At 37.4% G+C, this 6,436-nt stretch overlaps 1 non-coding gene across 1 annotated transcript; it reads left to right on the top strand.

Moving 5' to 3' along the window:
• The first annotated feature begins 5,930 nt into the window (after nt 1–5,930).
• Nucleotides 5,931–6,037, top strand: LOC122427895. The gene has a single exon (XR_006265587.1). It is a non-coding gene; the product is annotated as a U6 spliceosomal RNA (small nuclear RNA).
• The last annotated feature ends 399 nt before the right edge of the window (nt 6,038–6,436 follow it).

Here is a 6,436-nt window from a genome sequence, read left to right as displayed (position 1 = left end):
GTGCTGTTTGTTTCTTGCCGTTTTCCACATCTTGCATCTTTCTCCTTATTGTGGCTAGACTGCGTTTATAATGCAGGAGCTGGAATACCCATGTTGTCCCATGACTTTGGGAATGGAGGTCTTTCATATAAGGGCAAATACAAACTGCTTGGAAGCTAAAGATTTGAGGCAATAAAGTCATCATACCCACCCTGAACTGCTACGTCTGGACTTTTATATGACTAAAATAAAATTCTGTATTGTTTAAGCTATTATCATTTCAGCCTCAGATACTTGTGAATAAATTTTATCCTAAGGAATATAGAATTTGACTCCAGAAAGTGGAGTGCTCCATGTAACAAAACTTAAGTGTCATAGGTTTGGCACAAGCAGTCAAGCAACAGGCAGTAAAGATTTAGAGACTGCAGAGTAGAAAGTACAGCACCCTAGTTAAGCTATAGTAAATTATCTGATCAAAGTTTCACCCATGACAGCTTGAAAGGCAGCCCACATGCCACCTGATGACATAACATTAGAGGAAAAGATAGTAAAAATATAAGATATTGGTGGATGCTGACTGCCCACTTCTGAAAAGCCCTGTGAGAAATGAGTTCTGGCCAAAACTCCTGCCTCCAAGCAGATGTGAAAGGAAATATAGTTTATCAAGTTAGTTTCTGCCTATAGTTCATCTATATTAATTGAGAGTTCTATAATTTAGAGTCTTGCAGGAGTGGAATGTTGTAGCTGAAACTGATACAGCGATAAGCGTTGGTTTTGATGCAAAAGCCATAATAGGAGATAAGACTAAATTCTTTCCACACAAAAAGACAAAGACCTATCGGCAAAGCAAGGTTTGAGTGTTATTTTCTCATGTAAGCCCATTGATTAAGATATCTCCAAGGTAGCCCAACTAATAAAAGTGCAAGGAGATGATGCAGAGCATGCTTGCTAAATAAAATTAAGATAACAGGGTCTTCAGACTTAAAAATCAAGCCTATTGAAGATTTAGAGCTATGATTACCTATGTACCCAGGGACTAGCATGCCTTACAAAAACCAGTGTTAGATCAATCTCTAAAGAAAATTCCAGGTGTTGAAGCAACAGGTACCAATAAAAAGCAGGTAGTGAAAGCTACACAGCTGCTCAGGAGGACATTCTCTCCAGTGCGCATCTCACATGTGGCTGTTCAGGATAATGGACAGGGAATATTCCTGAGGGCAGAGCCAGAGCTGGAGGTGGTGGATTCAGGAGATCCTACTGAAGAGGAGAACGAGGGCCATCATGCGTGCTACAAGCAACTTACGTCACTGCCAAGCCAGCAGTCTTCACAGCTTCTGAGCAGTTTTGAAAACCGTGACTGCTGCTATTTGTTGGAGAAATCCATACTGTTTTCCTGTGGAATATCTACATTCTAGATTTAGCCAATTTGATTTATTGTTGTCATTTACCTTGTCCCGTCCCATACTTTGTCTTAAGACTTCAGTCCTTTCTTAAAATCTGCATAAGTGGATTTGTGAACTTCATGTTGCATTCTATCAAGGGAAAAATGATGTTGGCTATTCTACTTATTTTGATGACAGGCTTGATCAGTTGGTTCAGATGATTATAATCATATCTCTTAATTGTAAGTCTTCTTTTACTTAGATATTTACTTATATATTTATATACTTATGACCACTCCCTGAGCAGTTATTTTATTAGAAGTTCCAAAATGGTAATTTTCTAATTTTATTACTTTTCTGCATTTATTAGCTGGACTTCATCTGAAAAAAAAGTAAGTTCTCGTATCCATTGGGGTTTCTTTGACTACCCTGAGATGTAATTCATAGCAGAAGTCATGACAACTACTTTATTTCTTTCCTTTTAATTATAAACTTTCAGTGCAACCTCCATTGCTGTCCAATGGGCTTCTTCTTTCTATCCTTTTATCAGTTCATTAATTGAATGATTGTGCATTGTCATTAAATCATGTATTTTAGTATATTCAATCTGTCTTAATTTCAGTCATTACTTTCACTAGAAAACTCAATTCTTGGATAGTGGGCTGGTTGATGTGACCTTCTGATGACATAATAGGCTTTGATGCCTTTTTTACATTCTGGCACAAAGAAATCCCAGATTTATTATGTGTACTCCCTGTCCTGAACCTGTAATTAGTTATTTTTCTAAGGAATCCTGATTCTTTTTATCATATTTGGAAACCAAACTCAGAATACCATAAGTGATTACTACTACTGTTCTTTACTTGTAGGCTTTTTCAATGGACAGAGCCTTTTAAAGCCAAAAAAAAAAAAAAAAAGTTCATAAATATTTCAAACCCAAATTCAAGATTGCAGAAACTCTAATTTTATATTGTCTCACTTTGCTCTTGTGCTGAAATATGTATTCCTAACAATATTAGCATGATATTTATTTCATCTTTCAAACATAAATCTAATAGTTTAAAAAAGCAGTACCAGTATTATTACTAAAAGAAGACTACTGAATGAAATCTCTCTCACTGAGGCAGCCCGGTCAAAATCCCATAGTCTAAGGTCAGTTGAAAGAATTCTTTTCTATTGTGGTCATATCACTACTTTGATATACAGCAAGGATCATGTGTTTTAGATTGTTTTTAACTTCAGGATTTTTAATCTTTTATTTTGTAAAACTCAGAAGTTTTACTCAGAAATCAATACTATATAACAAAGTACATTCAATGCGTATCACTCTCATCTCTGTTTCCTCCACCCTGGTTGTTTTCTCCATCTTCCTATATATAATTAGTTTTATTTGATACTTCTAATGTTTTTTGAAAGTTAAACAAATGATGTGTATTGTATGCACATGGGTGTGTGCTTGCTACTCAGAAGTTAGCACACTATTTAGACCACCCTGCGTTTTGCTTTGACTTAACAATATATATATATATATATATGAGGAGAGATCTTCCCAGAAACTGGGAAGATTTCCATAAGAATCAGAATTGTGCTGGCCCTATTAACTACAATGGGGTTCCCTTGTGGCTCAGCTGGTAAAGAATCTGCCTGCAACGTGGGAGACCTGGGTTCGATCCACAGTATATATATACTGGATATCACTGCACAGTAATGCACAGAGATCTTTCCCATTCCTTTCTGCAGCTTAAAAGTACTCCATCCTGTGAGTGTCCAATCTCTACTCATGGGTATTTGTGCTATTATGAATGATGTCACATTGAATACTTTTACACAGATGTACATAGTCCCTAGGTAAATACCTTGAACCTTTCTTCCCACTTTACTAAAGTGACATGGAGACATTTATCCAGGTAATCATATGCAGTAAATTATGAAAACCTCTTGACATCTATTTAATATTAGTCCTTTAGATAACAATAATTCTGTGGCATCAGAAATTATCATTGCTGTTCTTGTATTTCATAGTGAAATGAAAGTCACTCAGTCGTGTCCGACTCTTTGTGATCCCATGGACTATACTGTCCATGGAATTCTCCAGGCCAGAATACTGGAGTGGGTAGCCTTTCCCTTCTCCAGGGGATCTTCCCAACCCAGGGATCGAACCCAGGTCTCCCGCATTGCAGGCAGATTCTTTACCAGCTGAGCCACAAGGGAACCCCATTGTATTTAATAGGGCCAGCACAATTTTGATTCTTATGGATATCTTCCCAGTTTCTGGGTGCAATTTGACCAGGTATCTTTAACAACTGGAAACTTCTCCCCTACTGGTTCCCCAGTCTATGAGGTTGGGTAAGAATAGGAGCTGTCACAGGAAAGATATTGAAGCTTATGTTTTGCTTATACACTATACCACAATCATCTATTTCTTGCACAATAAGATACTAATTTTTAAAAAGTTACCTCACTTGATTAATATTAATGCTGATTAACATTAAATCCAATTGACTTTCTCATACACATGAGAAGATAATCTGGAGATTAGCTGTGAGTCTAGTTTCAGATCGCAAGTTAATTCTCTGGGTCCACATGGCCTCTATGTCCCTGAGGGAAATTCTGGCTTTCTTCACGGGTTCCAAATTCCCTTCTCCCACCACGCCTCTCTTCAGTTCCCAGCAGACTAGCAGGAAAGCTCATCTAGGAATTCAAGTTGATTGCTTCAGTCCACAAGTTGCAAAGATCACACATGAGAAAATCCCATATGACTTTTTAAAAGTTCAAGCTTCTTAGCAAGTGAGTCTAGACTTTTGCTTTTAGCTCAATAATCCGTATTCCTACGAATGTACATTATTGAGTCAGGAACCCAGAGGTTCCTTAGTTCAACCTAAACCAACTGCTCTTTTGATTGGCTGACATCAGAATCCTTTGTTCAGGTAATGCTATCAGCAACATATTTATAGTCATTGAGGAAAAGGTGTGAACTAATGATCTTGTACTTACTTACTACCCAGATCAAGCTTGAGACACTATGAGAGAAATTAATACAACCTGTCAAAAACTCGAAATTTTCAAGATATTTTTCCTGTCTTTTCTTCAAAACCAGGATAGGCTAAGAGCACAAGTAAGATTCTGAACACTTTCTCTACCAGTGATGTGCTTTTTGAAGATTGTGCTAATGTATTTCTTTTTTCTCTCCCTTTCACTCAGCAGCCTAAAAAGAAAACTATGTCTACTCCCAGAGTTGGGAAGTTACAGTACATCTTTTCCTAAAGAATATCACTTGTTCCCTGATCTCTTCACCTATTGACTCAAAGCTCCAGGATAATTTCCACCAGGAGAAGCCAAGAGCATGAAAACGTTCTACTGAATCCTCTGATGCTCTTTCCCCTCCTAACCTACTCTTTAAGGTACTTCCCTCTTCCCTTCACTCCCTTCCTATCTTCTTGCTTCGTAAGAGACTTAGCTTCCCTTTGAAGCCTCTCAGCTCCTCACTGCTCTCCTGTCTAAACACTGTTCCAGGTCTATGGACAGATCTTCTGCAAACAACTTCATATTATCTCTTCCCTAAGATGCTTTGATCTCCCCCTCTGCAGTATCCTTCTTCCTCTTTCTGGTATGCATCAATAATTACAGTATGTCAGAAATCTTGTTTCCAGTTCTTTATGTATAAACTAATTCGATCCTTCCAAATGTAAGATATATATTACTTCCCCCAAGTTTGCTCAATTCACATGTGAAAAACTTATGATTTAAAATACCAAGCAGTATCACAAAAGTTAAACAGATAGTAAATGACACAATTGGGTTATACCAGATGTGTCTGTCTCTAAACTGCAGGATGTTGGCAACATTCCAGTCCACTTAGTGAACTTCAGGCATAAAGTCTATGTTTTATCTTGAAGAAGCTGAGAGCAACCCAGATAAGGATATGGTAGAATATTAGGAGCACATTTCCCATTCTTCATGCCTTCAACTGTCTCGTTATCAACTGTAGTCTTATGAGTTTTGGGGAGCTGCTTTATCTGCAATTCAAATAACCTTCAGATGGTCCAGCCCTGAGACCAGTGGGGCAAGATCAAGGCAAAGTCTAAGTATAATTATAAAATAGGTTATGCCTATCTCTAATACCTGCTTAGCTCTGGTTTTAGGTGTTTTCCTTCATATCAGGTGCCTCTTCATAAACCTAGGACTTTAAGCTCTTTATGGATCAGGCTTATCTTCCCACATCGATAATACACTGAACCACTCTCTCCTTTTGCTCCTTACTCATTCATATACTTATTAATGTTCTCTGATAATATCTCCTGATCAACATGAGATAAAGTCATGTTTCATTCTGTAATGATCAGCCCTTAGCTGTTTTTCCTTTGGATAGGATCCAGTGAACTATATCTGGCCGCAAAACTGCTATGTCATGCTTTCCAAAGTGTTGACATCTTATGTTTAGAAACAACAGAAGAAAGAAATCACTAACAGTGACACTTTAAAGATCAGCCACGATAATATGGTTTGTTTTTATTATTTTACATATTTATGTTGAGAGTATCTACAAATCTTCTTCTAAAAAGAAATCTGGTGCTCGCTTCGGCAGCACATATACTAAAATTGGAACGATACAGAGAAGATTAGCATGGCCCCTGCGCAAGGATGACACGCAAATTCGTGAAGCGTTCCATATTTTTAAGTAAAAAAAAAAAAAAAAAGAAAAAAAAAAAAAAAAGAAAAGAAATCTGATGTTCTACTTCTGCAGAAGTCAAGCCCCCTGGACAGAAACTCTTCTTCCTGTCTCGTGTGTGCAAATACACTATGTGTGTATACACTATTGTACACTATGTGTATACACTATTGTACACTATGTGTCTCATGTGTGCAAATACACTATGCAAGCTTAGCCCGTCTTTCGCCTTGTTGTAGGGGTAAACTTTTCTCCATAATTCATAGAATCTTTTGGAGCCAATAAGTAAGGATATATGTGGAGGTTTGAGATATAAAAGGGTTTTTTCTTTGTATTGCCCTGAAATCGTGTCAAAGAGGCACAGCGGTCCCAACCCATCCACACTCTTAATAATGTGAGCTTTTTA

Source organism: Cervus canadensis, chromosome 25 (genome assembly GCF_019320065.1).
Source record: "Cervus canadensis isolate Bull #8, Minnesota chromosome 25, ASM1932006v1, whole genome shotgun sequence".
In the NCBI taxonomy this organism is placed as follows: Eukaryota; Metazoa; Chordata; class Mammalia; order Artiodactyla; family Cervidae; genus Cervus; species Cervus canadensis.
This window is presented reverse-complemented; position numbering and strand designations above follow the sequence as displayed.